Source organism: Anolis carolinensis, chromosome 5 (genome assembly GCF_035594765.1).
Source record: "Anolis carolinensis isolate JA03-04 chromosome 5, rAnoCar3.1.pri, whole genome shotgun sequence".
NCBI classification, from domain to species: Eukaryota; Metazoa; Chordata; class Lepidosauria; order Squamata; family Dactyloidae; genus Anolis; species Anolis carolinensis.
In genome coordinates this window covers 184,869,740-184,892,890 of record NC_085845.1, presented here as the reverse complement: position 1 = coordinate 184,892,890, position 23,151 = coordinate 184,869,740, and the positions used below count along the sequence as shown (strand labels likewise).

General features: G+C 41.1%; 1 protein-coding gene across 2 annotated transcripts in view; it reads left to right on the top strand.

Moving 5' to 3' along the window:
* The first annotated feature begins 3,334 nt into the window (after positions 1 to 3,334).
* The window catches only part of resf1 (retroelement silencing factor 1), a 31,104-nt gene continuing 11,287 nt past the window's right edge, over positions 3,335 to 23,151 (top strand). The window contains exons 1-2 of one of the 2 annotated variants that reach the window (XM_008110401.3): positions 3,335 to 3,345; positions 6,541 to 6,654. The gene's annotated coding sequence lies outside the window, so the exon portion shown is untranslated. Of the gene's footprint in view, positions 3,346 to 5,281; positions 5,622 to 6,540; positions 6,655 to 23,151 lie in introns of those variants that run through there. The other variant, XM_008110402.3, reaches the window with a different exon arrangement.

Here is a 23,151-nt window from a genome sequence, read left to right as displayed (position 1 = left end):
CTGTTTCCTCCCTGAGTGAATTTTTTGTTGGGAGGTGTTAGCTGGCCCTGATTGTTTCCTGTCTGGAATTCCCTTGTATTCAGAGTGGTGTTGTTTGCGATATTTTATGTGGTTCTACTGTCTGTGGCCCTGAGAAAACAGAGGATTTGCCAGACTTTGATGATGGGAATACTTTGTTGGGAGGTGTTAGCTGGCCCTGATTGTTTCCTGTGTGGAATTCCCCTGTTTATTTACTGTCCTGGTTTTAGAGATTATACTGTTCTGCATTATTCTATCCCAGTAATTATTTCATATTAAAGTAGAATCTCACTTATCCAACATTCGCTTATACAATGTTCTGGATTATCCAACGCAGTCTGCCTTTTCATAATCAATGTTTTTGTAGTCAGTGTTTTAAATTCATTGTGATATTTTAGTGGTAAATTTGTAAATACAGTACAGTAGAGTCTCACTTATCCAACATAAACGGGCCGGCAGAACGTTGGATAAGCGAATATGTTGGATAATGAGGAATTAAGGATAACCCTATTAAACATCAAATTAAGTTATGATTTTACAAATTAAGCACCAAAACATCATGTTAGACAACAAATTTGTCAGAAAAAGTAGTTCAGTACACAGTAATGCTATATAGTAATTACTGTATTTATGAATTTAGCACCAAAATATCACGATATATTGAAAGCATTGACTACAAAAATGCGTTGGATAATCCAGAACGTTGGATAAGTGAGACTCTACTGTAAATACTACATAGCATTACTGCGCATGGAACTACTTTTTCTGTCAAATTTGTTGTATAATATGATGTTTTGGTGCTTAATTTGTATAATGATTACCTAATTTGATGTTTAATTGGCTTTTCCTGAATCCCTTCTTATTATCCAACATATTCACTTATCCTGCCGGCCTGTTTACGTTGGATAAGTGAGACTCTACTGTATATTTCTAATCTTATATTATGTGCTCAGAACTGGATTATATGAGGCGCCTTCTTCACAGTTGTATAAAATGCACACTGAAGTGGATTATATGGTAGTGCGGAGTCAAGATAATCCAGTGCAAAGCAGATAATATAAGATTATAAATGGGTTATATAGCTGTGTGGAAGGGCCTTGAGTCTACACTGCCATATAATCCAGTGCAAATTAGATAATCTGTGGAAGAAGTCTAAGTGAGGCCTAAATCTGCCTGTCCCCTAACTGAAACCTGGCTGTCCCTTGGTTGCTAGGCAACCAAGTGGGCAGAGATTAGCCCTCTAAACTGGCAGCAATTGGATAAAAAAATTATTGCTCTCCCTCCAATTAGGACTTTATTTTTCTTTTCTTTTTGTTGTATCAACCTTGAGGCGTGGATGATGGGTTGTGTTGTCAAATTTTGAGGTTGGGGGGCCTGTACTTTTGTTGTTTTGTGAATTGCCGTGATGCCATCACTCTTTTATATATATAGATATATGTGCGGGCCTCAAAAGGGCCATAACCATGTTATAAATGATGCTTTAAGAAAACCCAGGGATGTATTGTGTTGAAACAGGGGATTAGCAGATCGGCTTTTTGTCTGCGGTTTGTGGGCACACATTTCCTCTTCATTTTCCCTCAAGATTTATTTTGGTAAAAGATTAATTAATCCTCTCCGGAATGTGTAGTTTCCTCAGCTGCTGGAATTGGTCTATTCGGTTAATTATTTATCATGTCAGAAGCGAATTGAATGTACAGTTACAATGCATCTTTAAAAAAACACTACAAAGTCAAAAACGTGACACTATACTAGATTTCCTTTTTGACCAGAAGCTGGCCAATTGGAGTGCCTCTGGCGTCGCTGTGAGAAGATCCTCCATTGTGCATTGTGGCTCAGGCTGCCCTGTAGTAAGTAGTCTGTGGTTTGCTCTTCTCCACACTTGCATGTTGTGGACTCCACTTTGTGATCCCATTTCTTAAGGTTGGCTCTGCATCTTGTCATGCCAGAGCGCAGTCTGTTCAGCGCCTTCCAAGTTACCCAGTCTTCTGTGTGCCCAGGAGGGAGTCTCTCATCTGGCATCACCCACTGATTGAGGTTCTGGGTTTCAGCCTGCCACTTTTGGACTCTCGCTTGCTGAGGTGTTCCTGTGAGTATCTCTGTAGACCTTAGAAAACTATTTCTTGATTTAAGGCATTGGCATGCTGGCTGATACCTGAACAGGGGATGGGCTGGCGGTAACTTCATGTTAGATGACAAGATCATATTGGTGGCCCCAATCCCTGAGGAATACGAGCACTTTATTCTGTTTTAATATGTGTATATTTTAAATTGCATTGTTAATGCTTTCCTGGTAGTTGCTTTGATACTACAGTAGAGTTTCACTTATCCAACACTCGCTTATCCAACGTTCTGGATTATCCAACGCATTTTTGTAGTCAATGTTTTCAATATATCGTGATATTTTGGTGCTAAATTCATAAATACAGTAATTACTACATAGCATTACTGTATACTGAACTACTTTTTCTGCCGAATTTGTTGTCTAACTTGATGTTTTGGTGCTTAATTTGTAAAATCATAACCTAATTTGATGTTTAATAGGCTTTTCCTTAATGCCTCCTTATTATCCAATATATCCGCTTATCCAACATTCTGCCGGCCGTTTATGTTGCATAAGTGAGACTCTATTGTACTTATGGAGAGAAAAGCTGGATATAAAAAAACAATGATGATACCTTTTGGAGTTTTGATTTTTTGACGACATTGTGGCAAATATTTACACTTCAGGCTGACCTGATTTTGCAGCTGTGCGTATTCAGGACCTAGATGAGTTTGCAGCTGTCCATGTGATTAATGATTAATCCCTTAAGTGTGTACTTAGCGAAAAGTGCCTACATATACCTTTTTCGGCGTCAGTCTCCTGCATTAGCAGTGTGGTCTGGTCATGATCACAGTGTTATGCAGAAGAAGCTGCCTCTTTGCAAACGACAAGCCGGCGGCAGGGAGCGCTGGAGGGACGCTTTGAGTCCAGAAAGAGCTTTTTGCGGGGCTTCTTTTTTTTCCATCTCCTCCTCCTCTTCCTAGGGGGCGGCTCCAGGGAAAGGAAGGCGGGGAAGACAAGCCCCGAGAAGCGAGGAAGATGATTTAGGAGCTCTTGGAAGAGAAAGCGAGAGCTGCCCAGGAAAGCAAACGCGGCTCAGTAAGGGACGCAAAGCAGGCTGCTTTGCAAAGTCGGAGGCTTCTTTCCTTCTCACCAAGGGAAGGCAACGTTTGATCGTTACTGAAACGGGTCGGGCACGGATTCTTGCTCTTCCTCTTGGGGTGGGCGAAGGAGGAGGAAGAGGGGAAAAGTGGCAGCGGATTGGAAATGGCGAGAGTCGCGGCTTGGTAAGTTTTGAATTGTAGTTGATGTTTCCTAATTGTTGCAGTTGTATCTGGAGGTTTGCAATTGTAGCGGGAGGTTTCCTAATTGTATTCTTTTCAAGTGAGACTCTGAGTCCCATATTTAGTGCGATATTACTATTAGTGTGTCAGTTGAGCATCCCATAAGCCTGAAATCCTCCAAAATGAGACACGAGAGAGAGACTCTCTTGCTTTCTGATAATTTAGGGCGGACATGTGCAAACTTGTGCCCTCCAGGTGTTTTGGACTCCCGGTAGGCTGTTAGGAATTGTGTGAGTTGGAGTCCAAAACACCTGGAGGGCACAAGTTTGCACATGCCTGGTTTTAGGGACACAAACTTTGTCTCAATTACAAAAATATTGTGTATATAGCATTACACAAGCGTCTATGAAATATACATTAATATCCTGTTTAGATTTTGGTCTTGGCTCTTAAGATACCTCATTATGCAAGTATAGGCAAATACAAGCATTTCAAAATCCGAAAAAAACAAACTCCAAAACACTTCTGCTCTCGCGTATTTGGGATAAAGGAAGCTCAATATATGTTATTATTCATAATACAATAAGCAAAAAGCATGTTTTTTTGTTGCTGCGAACACACCCTTTGCATGCCTTTCTTTACATTATTATTAAGTAAAGAAACAGAATAATAAATGGTGATGAAGCCTGGGAGTTAGCGACCTCCAGAATACTGTGTCTCTGTGTTTTTGTGAAGTGAGGCAGAGGGCTCTTCCACACAGCCGTATAACCCAGAATATCAAGGCTAAAATCTCTCAAAATCTGTTTTGAACTGGATTATCTGAGTCCATGCTGCCAAATATTCCACTTCAAAGCAAATAATGTGGGATTTTATTCAGCTGTGTGGAAGTGGCCAGACAGAGAAAAGGCTTTCTAATTTCGCTTTCCCTGCCTTTGTTTAATTCATTCCAGCTGTTCCTTCCTGCCTCCAGGCATTTCCTGTTTTTGATGTGTGAGGGCTGCTGGAATATTTTTTGGTGTCTCCGGGCTCTGAGATCTGCCAGGAAGGCACTTATCTCGGTTCCACCAAGTTCCCAGATCCAACTGGTGGGAATGAGAGAGAGGGCCTTCTCAGTGGTGACTCCCCGCCGCTGGAATGCCCTCCCTAGAGAGATTAGGTTAGCCCTAGGCCCCAAACATTTCTCTAGCCTAAAAACAAGGCATTTTAAATGAGCCTTTGACCTTGAGTTGTCTTCAATGGCTGCACATGAGGACTGATTGCTTACTCCTGCACTTTAGTTCATTAATTGAAGATACCCAGTTTTATCTGCAGGTACTACAGCATTTTATACATTTTAAAATTTTATTAATGATGTTATGTGTGTTCGTTCTGTTTGCGGTTGTAATTTTATGTTACTGTTTTTATGCTTATGTATTAATTTCTGGTGTGCATTTGTGAGCCACCCTGAGTCCCTTCGAGAGATTGTGACAGGGTATAAATAATTTTTTAAATTATTACCTAGAGTCTGTTCCCTGAAATTGTTGACAGGACATGTTATGTCTGAAATTTGCTGCTCTTATCTAATGATAAGATTATGTAACGAGCTATGATAATTCGGCTTGCTGGATAGTACTTATGCGGAATGAACTGCGGACATTTCACCTGATGTTGAGGTGGTCATACAGTTATGGATAGGAATTATGAATGCTGTAGTTAATGCAAGGAATTAGTCTTGCTGAATTTTTTAAGCTTGTTTAGGTAAAGGTTTCCCCTGACGTTAGGTCCAGTCATGTCTGACTCTGGGGGTTGGTGCTCATCTCCATTTCTAACCTGAGGAGCCGGCATTGTCCGTAGCCACCTCCAAGGTCATGTGGCCGGCATGACTGCATGGAGCGCCGTTACCTTCCCGCTGGAGCGGTACCTATTGATCTACTCACATTGGCATGTTTTCGAACTGCTAGGTTGGCAGAAGTTAAGCTTGCTTACACTTCAGGAAATCCGCCTGTTTACACTTCAGGAAATCAGCTTGCTTACACTTCAGGAAATGTGCTAAGCTTATTATGCAAGATAACGGAAACAAAGGGGGGGATGTTGCACCTGCTCGGCCACCACTCGGTAGGGGCTGATGCAAGAATAAGAGGGTATAAAAGCTTTGCCAGCCGTGCTTCTGCGCGGCAGTTTGGAATCGGCATTACTCTGTATATGCTGTCTGTCCGCCTTTCTTACTGCAGTCTGAAATAAACCTGTGTTTTGCTCTAACTGTTTGGACTCCGAGTGGCGAACCTGGCAAGTTCCCGGAGGTAAGAATAGAGAAGGAATGTGATGATTAATGATTCATATAAGTTGGAAGATGTAATGATTAATAATTTATATAAGCTGTGTACATGATGTATAATGATTAATGAGTTATCTAAGGGGCTGGGCTAGCACAGCGGGTTAAACTGCCTGCTATAGAAGATCCTGCCGACCAGAAGGTTGACATTTCAAGCCCGGGTCGGGGTGAGCTCCCACCTTAAGCACAACTTCTGTTCACTTAGCCTTGAAAACAATGTAAATAGATAAATAGGTACCGCTTTGGCAGAGAAGTAAAAAGTGCCTTGCATAATATGCCAGCAAAAATCCAACCAAGAAAAGCGTCCATGATGACTAACTCCTTGGCGTAGAAAATGAAACAACAGCACCTCCCTGTAGCTGAGTCGTGCATAGCCAGATGTTGGAGATGAAAAGAGGGAAGCCTTGCCTCTGTTTATGTACTGTTTGTCTTCGTCAAATGTATAATGGCGTTGAGTGTTTGCTGTATATGTACGTGTAATCTGCTCTGAAACGCCTTGGGGAAATAGAGCCAAATATAAATAAAATATATTATTGTATGTTAAAAGACAACTGTGCATGTGCAAAAGATTACAAGATTGTAGTAATCATCAAAATTCCATTGTCAATTAGCTCTCTACACATGCTTGTAAAACACTATAAATTGGAAAGCCACTAAAGCAGTGCCTTACTCAGTATGAGCTGATGTGTCACCACTATCCTGCAGATAGTAAAGAATGCTGAAATCCTGACTCCTGTCTGTTTTCCTTCTGCTGCGATCAAACTGAACCTGATAGGCAGGTTTCTCCAACCGTTGCTACTGCCATCTGTCCAGGAGTCAATGATTTTGTGCTTTTTTTCTCTGATGTGTAGTCAGAAACCAAATTTCATGGAGCATTTTTCTTTCAGGTAACTGGCATTGCAAAGCTACAGCTAAGAAGAATTGGTAGCCAGACCAACAGGCATTTACGAAATGATGATGTGATATTGCTGTTTACTTCCAACTAGAATAATGGGCCCACTGTGAGTAAATCTATTTGAACATTTCATTAGCGTATGTATAGTCTTTCCTCTATGTTCATGTGAGAATTGCTGTGCATTGTAGGAAAAAAAATTACCCTTACCCAGAATCTTGTCCCTGAAATTGTTGACAGAGTACTTCTGCTTGACATTTGCTTGACATAAGTTGACTAGAACAAAACCACAAGGTTGGGTTGCGTAAATAACCGTGAACCTGTTGAGACAGCTTATTCAAGCAGTTATGACTTTTGGCTTACTAGATCGTATTTACCTGATGTTGATTATGGACATTGTACCTGATTTAATGATCAATATAAGTTGGAGGCAACTGCACATGTCTAAGAGTGCCTTAGTAAAATTTCATTGTTAGTTAGAGTTGTGCGCATGCTTGTAAAATGCTATAATTGCAAGTCCACCTCAATAGGGGTGAGGTGGTTTCTTACTCAGTATGAGCTGACTCTATCATCCATATTTTTAAAATCGTAAAATGCTGAAATCCAAATTTCCTGTCTATCGTTTCTTTTAGCTGTGCTCAAACGAACTTGACAGGCAGATTTCCCCAACATTCACAGATTCTGTATTCAGATTCCACCACCCACAGTTTGATTTTTTTAAAATCCAAAAAGGAAATCTTGATTTTTTTTTTCATTTTTATAAGGGACAGCATTATATTTGAGTGTGCAGATTATCCACTTCGAGTCCTGGAATCAAACCTCAGCAGATCCAGGGTCCACTATGTATCATGGGCTGTTTTATTAGCAAGTAACTACTCTGGGCAAAGTAAATATTGTCTCCAAATAAAAATTCAGCCCCTTGTGAGATTTTCCTTCCATCCCCAATTTTCTAGCCTTGCAGTAACTTAAAACTGTGTTTAAGAACACGGCTGAAGAAGTCATGCAAAGTTACCAAGGGAATCCAAACAGGAAATGTGAGATTTGTCAAGATTTGGCCGGGCTTAGCACAGCAGGCTAAAACGCTGTGCTGCAGAAAAATCCTTCCGATTGAATTGTCGGTATTTCAAGCCCGGGTCGGGGTGAGCACCCGCCATAAGCCCCAGCTCACATGCCCACCTAGCAGGTCGAAAGCAGAAATGCAAATAGATAAATAGGTAACGCTTTTAGTGGGGTGGTAATAAAGGCACCCTTAAGGGCATCAATCAGAGGAAAGCTCCTCTGCATGGAAGATGGAGTGACAGCACCCCCAGTGGCCAGAGTCAAGCACAGCTTCCAAGATGCTGGAAATAAGATGGGAAAAACTGCCTTTACATCTATTTGTACTGTCTATCCTTGTTAATTTTATAATCGGCATTGAATGTCTGCCATATGTTCTGTAAGTAGCTCTGAGTCCCCTTCGGGGTGAGAAGGGCGAGGTATAAATACTGTAAATAAATACATAAGTATGACAGCACATCCAGGTGGCTAATTGCAAAGTTAAAATGATAAAGCAAGTTTAATGTCATGGGTTAATGCCAAAGCACCAGGGATGATGCAATACAATATTGGCTTGGCTGGACAGCCAATGTGATAGTTGTTGGTGTTGCTGCTGGTCATTGATGGATCTTGGAGTGAGAAATCTACATTGGAGAATTTGCTTAGAGAAAAATGTGATTTTTGCACAGTGCTGTTCATGTTTGTGTTACTGAACAAGATAAAAAGCCTTCCTGTTTTTGAAATGAAACCTGTGCTGTTTGCCTGTGTCGTAGATACTAGCTTTCCTCATAAAATGAGGGCAAGATTCTAACAAGATTTGCAATTTCTGTTTTTTTGCAATGCTAGAAATGTGGACTGAAGGGCATTTTACTTTGTAAAGGACAGAATTCTTATTTGAGGGGCAGTGTCTGCATCCCCCCCCCCCCTTCAGTGAATCCGTAACAAGAAGATGCCTAGGATGTTTCCATCTGGAATTCCTTTCGGTTTTAGTCATTGTAGTAAAGGATCCCTAGGAAAATGCTTAAAAAGATCCAAAGAGTCTCAAGACAATGCTCAAGACCAGGGGTCCCCAAACTAAGGCCCGGGGGCCGGATGCGGCCCTCCAAGGTCATTTACCTGGCCCCCACCCTCAGTTTTATAATATAATATTTTTATATCAGTGTTAATAATATAATATATTGTATATACATATAATATTGATAATAATCTTATGTTATACAATATAATACTAATAGTAATACCATATAATAATATTAATTATATATTAGATATTATATAATAGTATAGTGGTATAGTTCAATATAGTAATATATAATATTGTGTTATGCTAATAATATAATATATTGTATGTATATACAGCTGCTCTGAGTCCCCTTCGAGGTGAGAAGGGTGGGATATAAATGTAGTAAATAAATGCAGTAAATAATTAATTTTAGACTTAGGCTCAGCCAAAGTCTGACATGACTTGAAGGCACACAACAACAACAACAATCCTAATTAACTTGACTATCTCATTGGCCAGTAGCAGGCCCACACTTTCCATTGAAATCCTAATAGGTTTATGTTGGTTAAAATTGTTTTCATTTTTAAATATTGTATTTGTATTGTTCTTTTGTTGTTGTTGTTGTTGCACTACAAATAAGACATGTGCAGAATGCACAGGAATTTGTTTGTATTTTTTTTTCCAAATAATAATTCGGCCCCTCAACAGTCTGAAGGATTGTGGACCGGCCCTCTGCTTAAAAAGTTTGGGGACCCCTGCTCAAGAAAATCCAAAAATCAAATGAACAGTCTCTTGACTATTTGGAAGTACAAGGCTTTCGGGTGTTTTCAAAGTACAACTAAAAATAGCTTCCCAGTATCTTAATTGTATTCCTATATTCTGTTTCTTTGCTCTAAACTAAAATGCCAATAGAGTGCTTGTTAGTTGGCAACACAATATGACTCTGTACTCATGAAAATCTCTGCCTATTAAAATGTTTATTTTTAATCACAATATTCATGTAACCAAAATCTAAATTGTAAAAGCATTTAAGCTACATGAACACCTCATTCTGGGCTGGAGTTTAGAACTCCAGACAGATAGCTTTAATAAAGAACTGTTTTATGTCATCCAAATCAGAAGTCTTTCAAGTGATTTTTGAGTGATTACCCTTACAGTAGAAAACAATTCTAAACCAGATAAGCCTGTGTTATAATCCAGTCCTTGCTGTTCTTGAGTGTCTAACAGTAACAAATGAATCTGAAATACAAGTCTTAATTTTTGTCTAGCTCTTTCCCTCTCTCTATTTCCCTCCTAGGACTCTCCACTAAGGGTTAGTAATTAATAGATACCATCTCTTTTGGTTTACCTTACCTTCTCTTTACTGTCCTTGTGACTCTGGTTTTCTGAGCCACCATTCAAAAAGTAATTGCTTTTGCAGTTCAGAGGCTGGGAGATGGGGAAGCAAATTAGCCAAAACATACTCTTGAGTGTTGTCCCCTGGCTTGTGTTATTTCGTACTCAGAAGACATAACTGTTTTCCCATCCATCTGTGGCCTTATTTTTTTGATCTGCTGAGGTTGCAGTTTCTGATGAAAACAAAAAGCTTCTATGGATTGGCCATGGGATTCATAGCAGCATACTATTGCTTATGGAGTGTTAGTTCTAAATGTATCATAGTACCAAGTGTGTGTTTGTTGTTGTTAAGAATATCTCTTAAAGGACATTGTGTGAGTCAGTGCAACTATTCATATGACTATATATATGTTACTCTGCATTTTGAAGAGTAAACTTCTTGTTCTTTACTGATCATCTGTGTGGCATATCTTTTCTCTGGCAAGACAGTGTGTGGACTGGTCAAACGTGAACTATGCGTGATTTTTCATTCTGCCACAATCTTCCCATTGCATACCTTCTTCATACTGCTGTCTTGGCTTTCATTGTTCGTTGTTTTGGTTGTTACTCTTTCCTTATGGTGCCATATTTTTGTCTTTAATCAACATATTCAACTTTTTGTTAAAGTTCTGCTTGCAGCTGCAACTTCAAATGCTGACACCTGCTCCTTAGAGATACCTGCAGGACCTTCAGGCGGCGGGGGGGGGGGGGTGTCTTTTGTTTGGCTGGCCCTCCGTTGCCAACATTAAATATGTGAGGTACTTCCAACTTGTGGCATAGTGGAACAGTCCTTTTTGTTTATTTATCTCGTCAAAAATGTGAAACGGTCAGGAGGAGGTCAGGCTATATGCCTACGCGACTATTCCACCAAATAAATAAATGATTGTTTAATCTTTCTTTCACCTTTTGTAACTTCTTGAATTATATTCAGGATACCGAGAAAGTATTTATTTAAAGTGAAACAGTAACTTAGTTTATTTATAGTGTTCTTGTAGCAAAAGCGTAATGGTTACAGTGGTTTAAATACTTAATAGTGTTGCCCCCATTTTAGGAGGCAACCCCTGGCAGTGAGACCAGGGAGAAGCCTGTTGGCAGAAACCCAGGTTAGTCATCAGCCTGAGCTGCCCATTGTGAGTCCCTGCTTTGGTTTATTGGGCCCGATTAAAATTAGCCAGCAAGCAAGGAGAGAAGGTGATTTTCAGCCAAGGAAGAATTTATTATCTGCAGATAAGATGCTAGCTAGTGATTCAATCACAAAGTAGATAGCATACAGAATAAAGTTTCACAGCCTTTTTTATACACAAGATGGAGAGGGGCTTGGTTCACTGGCCAGCATGGGCTGGGACAAGGGATGATTAAGCATCGATAAATGAGGTTCCTTTTATTGAACAGGAAAAATAACAAAATGATTGAGGGTGTCTCTGGCCCTATCCAGGAATGCTATTGTCTTATGAAATGAACATGACATGGCCCATTAATAGGGCTGGCCTGCCGATTCCAGACCCCAGATAAACAAAACATCATATATACAATCATGCAAAAATGACAGGGGATGGGCTTTGGCTCTAGAAATGCTGATTCCTTCCAATGCAAGCGGTCCCGTTCATCAAAGGCGCAGTGTGGTAAAATTGGTTCTTCCCCAAGGGCAGGGAGAGGTGATTTCCTTCGCCTGAATAGAAGTATTGTGTTGCAATGTCCAGGTAAAGTCCAAAAATATAGGTGAAACTGGGAACTTGATGAGAAAGTTCCCAGCTTAGTTTCTTTCCCCCAGGCTATACAATTGTGTGGGATGCAAGACATATTTGGGTTCAGGAACAAGGTTTCCATCAAAGGGAAGGAATGGGGATCTCAGGAGCATAAAACATTAGGTTAACACAACATATAGACAAAATAGGAACACATAGGAAAAAACATGGAGCGTTTAAGCAAATTATATACATGAGAGACATAGTTTTCCAGAGTACCTTTAACAAGCCAGGCTTCCCAGTAAGTCATGGCCAGGGGTAATCTACCCCTGGTTGTCATGGCACATCATATAAACCTTCAGAGGAAACTGATGGCAAGGCATCTAAGGAGTGCTCTTTATCTTTCATTGGGTTAGTGCTCCGGCAGGCGCCAGAGAGAGAAAAAAGAGAAAAAAAGAGACTTCAGTCCAGGACATGGCCCAGGTAAACTAGACATCCCAAGGACCCAGGGCTGGTTTTCTCATGCAACAGTAGTTAAGAAACGATGTTTCAGTACAGCTTTCCTTCAACCTTTTTCTTTTTCATAAAAAGGGTTGCTATATTACTACATAGAATCAGATTTTTGAATATCTTTAACTTATGCTTCTGACTACTTATCCAACCACCTTTCATTAATGTCTTTCCTGACTCCTACTTACTAACGACTATCATGACGTTCCAGATAACCCTCTCACTTCCTAACTGACTTCAACTCCCATAGAATGTTCAGTTGGGTTTTTTTTTCTTTAACTGTCATCCTTGACTCATCTTTCAATTCGCTCATTTGCATTCAGCCAATCAGGTCACTCCTATGCAAAATAACACCTCTCCTGGTGCGGTTGCTCACACGCCAGCCCTATAATATAGGTGAAGTCACAACATCAACAAACATTTAAAATCTACGTTATAACTAGGCATTTTGTTACACTGTCAGCCTCAATTTCCACTGTTTCTGTATTCATGGATCCAACCATACATGGCTTGAAAATATATTTTAAAATCTGAAAAGCAAGTCTTCATTTTGACATTTTATATAAGGAAAATCACTATGTCACTGTATTTAAGTACAGTAGAGTCTCACTTATCCAAGCCTCACTTATCCAAGCCTCTGGATTATCCAAGCCATTTTTGTAGTCAACGTTTTCAATATATCATGATATTTTGGTGCTAAATTCGTAAATACAGTAATTACAACACAACATTACTGTGTATTGAACTACCTTTTCTGTCAAATTTGTTGTATAACATGATGTTTTGGTGTTTAATTTGTAAAATCATAACCTAATTTAATGTTTAATAGGCTTTTCCTTAAGCCCTCCTTATTATCCAAGATACTCGCTTATCCAAGGTTCTGCCGGCCCATTTAGCTTGGATAACTGAGACTCTACTGTATATCAGACCATTGTATATGTCACTGTACCCACGGATTTGGGTATCCACAGGAGATCCTGGAACCAATCTCAGCAAATATTAAGATCCACTGTATTTTTTTAAAAGCCTGGAAACCTTTTCAGAAAGCAAGTTGGAAAGTTGGCAGTGATTTTTGACATCCCTACCATTCTTTCCTGCTTCTGGAAGTGGTAGGAGTGGCAGTTCTGTATCTAAACAGATTTCAGGATCCTGAAAAGCACCAGAATCCTGTTGAAGTGTTAAAACAAATCTGCTTCCAGATTCGTATTTTATCTGTTGTAAAAACAATTTCCATGGCTGGTTTGGCCCATAGTGAAAATTGGCCCCAGAGTATAAGTCACCTACCCTTTGTCTGGAAGTTAGGTACTTGTGCTTTGGCTCCTATCTGGCTTTATATATTGATCTCTTCCACCTTTTGTTTTTGTTGAGAAAAAAAACCCCCAGTGAGATATGCAATTATTGTGTGGTTTCCGTTGGGAAAATGTGTAACTGAAGCTTTGTTATTCGTGTTGGTACTAGGCAACCACTGAGGTTTTCCTAGAAGAGGAAGTGAAAGTGGATCAGTTTATCAAAGCTATTTGCTTTATTCTCCCGGTGCTGAGAGAGAGATACTGGGTTACTAAAATGCAGATTTCATATATTGCGATTAAATATAGTACAATCGTGGACATGCTTAAAATTTTACATTATGTGATTTTATTTTGTAATGGTATCTGTTTTTATATGAATTGTTTTGTAGATAGTTTTATATGAATTGTTGTTTTTACATTGTTTTTAGGCATTGAATTTTTGCCTATTTATTGTAAGCCGCTTTGAGTCCCCTCAGGTAGAAAGGCGGGGTAAAAGCGATGTAAATAAATAAATAAATACAACAAACCTAAGATACAGAATGATCAGCCTAAAATAGGAGGCAGTTTAACCCGCTGTGTCACCGAGAAAGATGTAATGCTTGGTATTTTTTCCTCTCTTTGAAACCTTAGAAGAGACGAGTGTTAGAGTAGCTCAGACCCAGTTCTTAATGCAATTATTTTTAATGTAAATAAACCTTTTGTGATTTTTTAAAAGTTGGGACTCTTCATTTTTGCTTCCTAAGCTCTAAATTCTTTGCAACTACAGTACATCCAAGGGCACTTCACACTTTGCTTGCTGTGAGCTGATTGCTTAACTTTTAGTATCCTGTTTGTTTTCGGATGCTTTGCTTATTTTTGGGTAGTTTTCTCTAATACACGGAAAATCCTAACAATGGCAAATGTTGTTTTCGAAAATTGAGCACCCCTGACAGCTGTGGTTTGTGGCTTGTTGCTGGGCAGAGTTGTGGGTGGAGCTTAGAGGGTAAAGAGGAGCTCACATAGGAACCAACCAATGGACTTGCATTCTGCTTCTGCTACATGTTTGGCAAAACTATAAAAGGGTTCTTCGCTTGCTTATTTGGGGATCTGTAATTTGGACTTTTGTTGCCTGGCTCTAGTTACACGATTTAATAATAAAATTTGCAGATTCCGTTTTTCATGTCTCAGTTGTATTTTGCTTACAACACTACCACTCTCTGGAACTCTTCCCTCCCTATAGAGACTGGGATGACCCTGCATGGCTTGCTTTTCAAGGGTAGGTGAAAAAAATACCTGGGGTTTTTCCCTGTGTTGTTTGGGCCAGGAATGGCTGCCCTCTTTAAAAAATGCTCCAGCTGCAGAGGCAAGTTGCCTGACACGGACGGGCATGACAAATGCCTGCTCTGTTTGGGGGGAGACTCATTTGATGAAGAACTGCTCTGCTTGTAAGGTGTTTACTCCCCGGGCTCGTAAGGACAGGCAAGCTTGTTTGAAAACACTCCTATATGAGCGCACGTTGCTTCCAGCCATGCCACAGCGCCAGCCAGGGGCTACCCCCCACCCCGCTGCCGAGTTAGGCTGGCTGCTAATGCCTGTACCACTTACCTCAGGCAGCCCTTTGGAGGCGGATAAGAAACCTTGCTCCGGCTCGCCCTGCAGCTCTAGGCCCGCCCCCATGCTGCAGGGGAGAGCAAGAAGCGTAAAAAGCACCGGGCAGCGGTGGCCGTGTCTTTGGAGCCAGAGGCAGCCACGACATCACGGGAGTCTGCACCTGCGCCCCAAAAGACCAGCGAGGAGGTGCATGGGCAGCGCATGCTGAGGACGCCAGGCAGGGGGCAGGACTTGGGTGTGCTCCCTGATGCGGAGCTGGCCCATCCCCCTGCCGGAGGCAGCGTGGGGCTTGTTGCACTGGTGGCCTCAGCTGAGTTGGAAGCTCCTTCTAGGCACGGCGCTGAGGAGCAATGGCGATGGGCGTTGCCTTCAAGGTTCTCCGTGTCGGTTGTGAGTTGCCTGATTCCGCTGGGGCAAGCCTCGTGGGCACCCTCCTTCTTCTCCTCCTGTTGCTCCTGCACTCCTCCTTGTGGGCCCCTCCCCGCCTTCTCCTTGCCCCCGAGATGCCAGGGTTGGAGGGCCCTGGGGCGGGGCAGGCTGCTCTTCAAATCCAGGATGCCCCTGCACAGGACCGGATCTGTAGATCTCCTGGGGGAAGGGCTTATGTGTTTGGCCCCATGCTGGTTCCAGAGGGCTGGCGAGACCAGCCCCCGCTGTTGTCCCCGCGGGGCCAGCTTAGGCCTTTGGCGCCACCACTGGCAGTGGAGGTAGGGGAACCCCAACCCATGGATGTTGAGTCGCGCTCCGGCTTGGAATCGAGCGCTTCGAGGGCGGATCAGGACCCAGCGGATCAGCTAGAGCCGTTCTCGCTGGCCGATGCCACCGGCTTCACGACATTTCTCTCCTGCTTGGCTCAGGCACTGAAGGCTCCTATGTCCACCTCGCAGAAGCCGGTGGAGGACTTCTTGTTCCCTTCCGATCAGCAACAGCAGGCGCCGGTGCCCGCTACTATGCTGCCAGTGATCCCCTATCTTCTGCAACTAACAAAGACTGGTGACCTGGCACAGTCCCTGGTGGCTCCGGTGTCCAGAAGGAATGACCTCCTGTATCATATTGATCTGTCTTCGGCGCCATGGGTGGCTAAGCCGCCAAAGCCGAACAACATGGTGGCTGACATGTTGCAAAGTAAGCGTTCAGCAGACGCAGAGCGTGCCAGCGGACAAGGAGGGGAAGAAGAAAGATGGTCTTGGGAAGAAGGCTCATGTGGCAGGGGGGTTTGTCACCCGCCTGGCCCATTACGGCGCTTATTTCGCATCCTGCCAGGAGTACTTGTGGAGGATGATGGGAGCCTATGTGAGCAGCCTTCCCCAGGAACATCAAGCCTTCACAGGGCCCATTTACCAGGAGGTCCTGGGGCTCTCTAGAGTGCAAAAAAAAAAAAAAACCATGGCCAAGCATACGGCTGATACTGCAGGGAGAAAGTTTGCCACGTCCATGACCATTCGGCGCCACGCCTGGCTGCAGGTGTCCATGCTCTCTGAGGAGGGTAGGACGCTCGCCAAGAACATGCCTGTGCATGACACCAGCTTGTTTGACCCTGAGACAGATGTGCAGCTGAAACACTTGCAGAAGGTGTGGCAGGCTGTGCACAAGTTCGGCTACACACCGCAGAACACCTCCTAAACGGTTTGGGACCCACCTACCTTAGAGACTGCATCTCCCCCTACGAAACCGCACGTTCTCTTCGCTCGTCGGAGGAGGCCCTCCTCTCGCTCCCACCACCCTCGCAGTCGCGGTTGGTGGGGACGAGAGAGAAGGCCTTCTCCGTCGTGGCCCCCCGGCTTTGGAACTCGCTTCCTAGAGAGATCAGGCAGGCCCCCACCCTCCTCTCCTTCCGTAGGAGCTTAAAAACCTGGCTCTTTCAAAAGGCCTTTGATACTTAATCTGGTGTTGGACGGATCGATCTGCCCATTTTATAATAGCCCCATTCTTGAGGTGCTGCCAATGCTATATTGCACTTTGTCCATTTTAACTCTGAAATTACCTTCCCCATTTCGGCCCATTTCGGCACATGTTGCACGTTGCCTGGGTTCTATGAATTAGTCTCCAGTGTTAATATTGTATGTTTTATGTTGATTTTAACGATTGTTTTTACTGTAATTTATGTTTTTATTGGATAACTGTTTTATTGCTGTGTTTTGATATTTGATTGTTTTATCGGGCAAGGCCCCATGTAAGCCGCCCCGAGTCCCTTCGGGGAGATGGGGCGGGGTATAAAAATAAAGTTGTTATTATTATTATTATTATTATTATTATTATTATTATTATTATTATAAGCCTATATTTAATAGTAAGCAGTCTAGAGGGAGGTACAGAACCCTCCTGTAAGCCTCTACTGTATAAGACAATGTCTTATTTTCGGGGAATACGGTATGATGTTTCCTTGGTATTTTTGAAAGACCTTTATTGAACTCTGACTTCTTTTGTATATTGCTGTTTATATCCTGACTACTACTTTTGGATATAACCCTTTCCTCCTTTTTATATTCTTTATTCAATAAACACTTTATTATTATTATTATTATTTTATAATATCTTTATTAGAGATTTTATATATAAGAAATAAAAGAAAAAGGACTATATATTAGTAAAAGATAATATTTTCACATCGAAAGTGGGAGAACACTTGTTGTTGTTAGAAAAGTAGGAAGAAAAAAAAACTGTAGACTTCCATCACCCTTTAACAGGTTCTTAGAAAAAAGAAAATTCTGAAGATCGGTCAAATCCATATCCCCTTCGTCCTCATCAGTTAGTAAGATTGTATTAGCTCAGCAGATAAGATCAAGCTTCATTTGTTTTAAATAGTCCTTTACCAGGTCCCAATTAGTTTCTTTCTTTGGCAGACCTTGGCTTGGAGATAACCAGAAAGTGAGCCTGTCCATATTCATCACGTCCATGACTATATTCAGCCATTCCTCCTTATTTGGGATCTCTTTTTGTCTCCACAGCCTGGCATATGTTATTCTCGCAGCAATAGCCAAATAGTTGAACAGAATCTTTGTCTTTATCATATTCTATGTCTAGCATTCCAAGTAAAAAGTACTCAGGTTCTCTTCTGATTTTTATTTTTAATATTGATTGTATAGCTTCATTTATATCTTTCCAGTATTTTTGGGCAAGACCACCGGAGTTATATACCACCTATATTGCATTTTTAGCCAATTCTCTCGCATATCGTACGCATAAGTATATCTAAGGCCCTGATTCCATATCTTCTCCCAACTTTTTAATTGAATCGGATGTCCCATGTTTTGGGCCCATTTCACCATGCACTCCTTTTATCTGTTCCGTTTCAGTACCCCACTCTAATAATTTTTTATATAATTTCGTAATTAATTTATGATCAGTCTTCATTATATTGTCCCAGAACCCATTTCTGTCTGCAAAACCTGTCTCTTTATCTTGCCTAAAAAGGTCATATGCCTCTCTGTAATGGAACCAAGAACATTTCGGAAACATGAGTTTAATGTCTTTTTCCTCTTTTAAATCAAATTTCCCTTTTTGTTTGATTAATAAATCCTCATAAGTAGGCCATGTTCGCCATCCCAATTCTTTCCTTTGGAAGGCTTCCAAGGGTGATACCCACAAAGGGGTTTGTGTATAAAATTTAAGTTTGTACCTGTCCCAAATTTTTATCAGGCCGGCTCTGATAAAGTGGTTGGAAAAATTTCTTTCTACCTTTGACTTATCGTACCATATATAAGCGTGCCACCCCTTCCGAAGATCAAATCCCTCCAGGGTTAGGATCCTTCATCTTTTTAGAGTCGCCCATTCTCTGATCCAACTTAGGCACACAGCTTTATAATAAAATCGTAAATCTGGTAAGCCAAAACCGCCCCTTTTTTCCGTCTGTTAAATTTGTCCTTTTAATCCTAGGTTTTTTGTTTTGCCAAATAAATTTTGAGATGTCTTTATGCCAAATGTTAAAAATGTTTAAGTTGCTTATAATCAGGAGGGACTGGAATAGAAATAGCAGTTTGGGTAAAACATTCATTTTATGTAATGCCCCATGGGCCTTGTAGTCCCAGTGCCACCGTGGCTGATGAAGATGAAAACATGGGATTTTCGCCGGCTCAGCAAGAGTCGGAGTTTTTCCAGATGCCTGATGTTGATGTTTTTGCCCAAGAACCCATTAAAACAGACCTTGAGCAGTTCTCACCCCCTTTTGTTAGGAGACAGTCCTATGCTGCGGGCAGGGGAGAGAAGGAGCAGGTTCGGAGGAGTTTGAGACTTGCAGCTAAACAAGACACTGATTAGCCATGTTCCCCTGGGAAAATCTAGGGAGTCTCACATCTGGAGAGAGCTGTGTTTCGTTTCCTGTTCCCTAGGGAAAGAGAACGCTGGACACCTGCTTTGCAGGAAAACGAGACCTAGTTAAATGTGCCTGGCACAGTAGGTTCCGTGCGGAGTCAACAGAGCAGCTTCAGGAGTGATTTCGTGTTTCTAACCTAGTGTGGACTTCGCGAAGTCCGCAATTCCAGTTTCCTTGCTTTGCCTATCCAAGTATTCAAGAATTGCCTTGCCTTGTTCCTAGTCACGGACCTTGTTCCTAGAATCAAGTTTTGTTTCCAACCTTGTTGTGGATTTACCTTGGACCTTGAAAGACCCTGGACATTTCCCCACACTATTGCTTGGCAATAGTGTGTGTTTCGGTTTGTTGGATTCTACTTTGGACTCTAATATCATTTATTGGACAAAACATTTCTGGTTTATACTTGACCTTATCTGATAGGTCTACTTCTGGACTATATTCTCTACTTGTTTTTTATTATTTTATATATTCCCTTAATAAATATATTAGATAGTTATTGGCCTCTGTGTTCGGTTCTTAGTGCTCTGTTGACCAGGGTGTGACATTTTAATAACTGAAATTCTGCCAAGGAGAGATAACTTTAGATGTTTCCAGTTGTCCAGATCCTTTTTGACTTCCTTCCATTTTTGTTCGTAGTTGTTTTTCATTAATTGAGAATTTTTACCTGTTATTGTTAGACCTAAGTTTTGAATTTTATCAACCACCTGAAGATCAGCAAGTTTAGATAATTCTTCTTTTTTTCTCTTTTGTCATGTTTTTAGTTAAAACACTTTATTATTGGACTATTGGCCTCAGGTGTGGTGCTGCGTGGACATGTGCCTCAGGGCTAGGGTGACACAATAAGTAATTTATTTACAAATATTACATAACCATATTTGTTCTTTCTATTTGCCTTACCTGATATCTTTGAAGAACTGAAGGGGTCACTGAACCAGAGTGACTCCATGTTGGATGCCTGTCTGTTTGAAATCATTAATTAGTCTCTCCTTCAGAAATGATCTTAAAATTTGCAACTTGCTGTCTTGTTACAAAATAGCATGTGTCCTGTATGTTTAGCAAGAATCAGTTGTGGTTAAGCTTGTGGTGAAGCCGATTCTGAGAAATGTATGCAATCCATGTACTTTTGCTCCACTTGTGACGGTTTGTGGTGAGCTACATCCTGGAGTTGTTTACAGGTCAGGATGTGCAGCCCACCGCAGGCCGTGCTGGTGGTTTTTCCAAGGAACTAAAATGTGATAAACAAGTAGGGTATATATATGACCCCAGGCAGATTTGCTCGGGGCAGACAATCTTTGCTCGCTTCACTGCAGCGTGAGGCTATTGTCTGTCTGTAGCTACAATAAAGGTGTTTGTCCTCAACCCTTTGGACTCCGAGTGGTTCTCATAGCAGCTTGGCAAGAGCCCGGTATTTTCAAGTGATTGGGGGACTCCCAAATCACCCCTTTCAGAACAAAGTGCAATTATACATTCATTCTGGTAGTTGTTTTGTTTGACAACTGTACATAGTCCAGAGAAAATGCCCATCAAAAATGTCCTGTGGCAAAACACTCTGGTATGTCCACAATAGATGAGAACTTTATGGGAGATAATTGATTTTTTGAGGATTCCATTACATAATTGCACTTCTTGATTTGAGTACAATACAGAAACCCTTTTAAAAAGCTTTTGGGTCATATGCTCTCTCTACTGCATTCCAAAGGAAGGTTTGGGGAGTTTCCATATCCATAATCTGTTGTTTGACATTTTGTTTTGACTAAGCATGGTTACAGTTAACCACAGTTAAGGCTTTTGATAACTCGCTTATTGTTATTAAATTGAGCTGGGAAAAGAATTTTCCATTTTTATTATTACAGTTGCATGTAGAATCAGGCCGAGGGACTGTATGGAAATCTGGAGTCTACCAGAGCTCATTACTGCAGTCTTAAACATTTACTAAAAGAAATACCGTATCATTTGTCAAACAGTCTGTAATCATGTGCCATAATGTGAAGAATTTTAAAGATGGACATTACTTGGACTGGGGAGAGGTTTGTTTTTATATTTCACCTACATTATTAGTCTGATTTCAGCTGGCTTTTTTATTTTAGTAAATTAGCTGATCAAATGGATAATGTTATCAATTAATGGCTTTCTTGGTAGCAGCACAAACATTTTTATCTCAGTTCTGAGTGACTTTTTTGTATTTTGTAATCACTATTGTAATTCACTTGGTTTTACTGACCCATTCATACTACAGAATTATTCCACTGAAATAGTTAACTTTGAGGGTGATTGTAATGCTTAATCTAGAAAGCTGTCTAGAAGAGTAGACTTGGGGGTCTTTTTAATGAGGAAATTTGGGGATTCCAGGCTTATAGACTGGAGCTTTAGTACAACATGAAATAGAGGTTGAAACTGATCTCTAAGCAATCAAGGCAACCCGTAGTTAGTTGGCTTACATACTTACGATTCCCTGTAACAGAATGCCTAGTTATAATGTAGATTTTAAATATGTTTGTTGATGTTGGGACTTAACCTACCTTATAGGGCTGGCATGTGAGCAGTCATGGTTCTCAGGTGAAGGAGGCTATTGATTAAAAAGTCAAGAAATAAGGTGATTAAATAGCTATCGCCTGAAACTCAACAAAGCCCCTCGGATCTTTGTCTTTCAGGGCCGAGGAGAGAAATAGAGGAAACTGTTGTTTCCTGTTATTCAGCAGAACATCTGCTTTGTGGTAAGACTGGAAAGAAGGTGTAATGCTTAAGATTGTTTGGTGAGGGTGCTCCCTTCGGCAGCAGTGCTCGCTTCGGCAGCACACATACTAAAATTGGAACGATAGAGAGAAGATTAGCAAGATTGTTTGGTAAGGGAAAGAAGTCTAAGGGTCAGCAAGTAAAAAAACTGTCAGCAGGATAGTCTGTCCAGATGCATCTTTACCTACTTCCCTTTTCCTGTCATTTTGCAAAAGTGCAGAAATAAGCATAAGTAAAAATAATATAGAAACTAGACTTATGATCTAATATGGAAATGTAATCATTGCTGAACTCGTGATTTAAGTTATTTGTTAAAGGGTGTATAACTACCCAGTTTAAATCGAGTCAGGGCGGCAGCCTTTTGAAAGGAGCACAGAGTTGTTCCTGACTATCCGTCCTCTACACAGCAGGGTAGAAATAAAAATGAGATTTGCTTTACCTCAGAGACTGGACTCTCATCATTTACTGCCTCCTGCCACGAATCGTTATGAGACCCCAGACCAGGGGGTCTCACACGGAGCAGCAGCACTAGGAAAGGAGCTATTTTGCATAGAGTGACCTGATTGGTCATATGCAAATGAGCGGGTGCCAAGATTTGAAAAATGAGAGTCAAGGATGACAGTTAAAGAAAAAAAAAGAGAAAAAACCCAACTGAACATTCTATGGGAGTTGAAGTCAGTTAGGAAGTGAGGGAGTTAGCTGGAGGGTCATGATAGTTTGTTAGTAAGTAAGAGTCAGGGAGGATGTTAATGAAAGGTAGTTGGAGAAGTAATTAGAAAAATAAGTTAAAGATAATCGAAAATCTGTTTCTACGTAGTAATATAGCAGTCCTTTTTATGAAAAAAAAGATTGAAGGAAAGCCGTACTGAAACGTTTCTTAACTACTAAGCAATTATACCTTTGTAACCATTATGCTTTTGCTACTACAAGAACACTATAAATAAACTAAGTTACTGTTTCTCTTTAAATAAAGACTCTTTCTCAGTATCCTGAATATAATTCAAGAAGTCACAAAAGGTGGAAGAAGGATTAAACAGTCATTTATTTCTTCGGTGGAATAGTTGCGTGGCCAGCT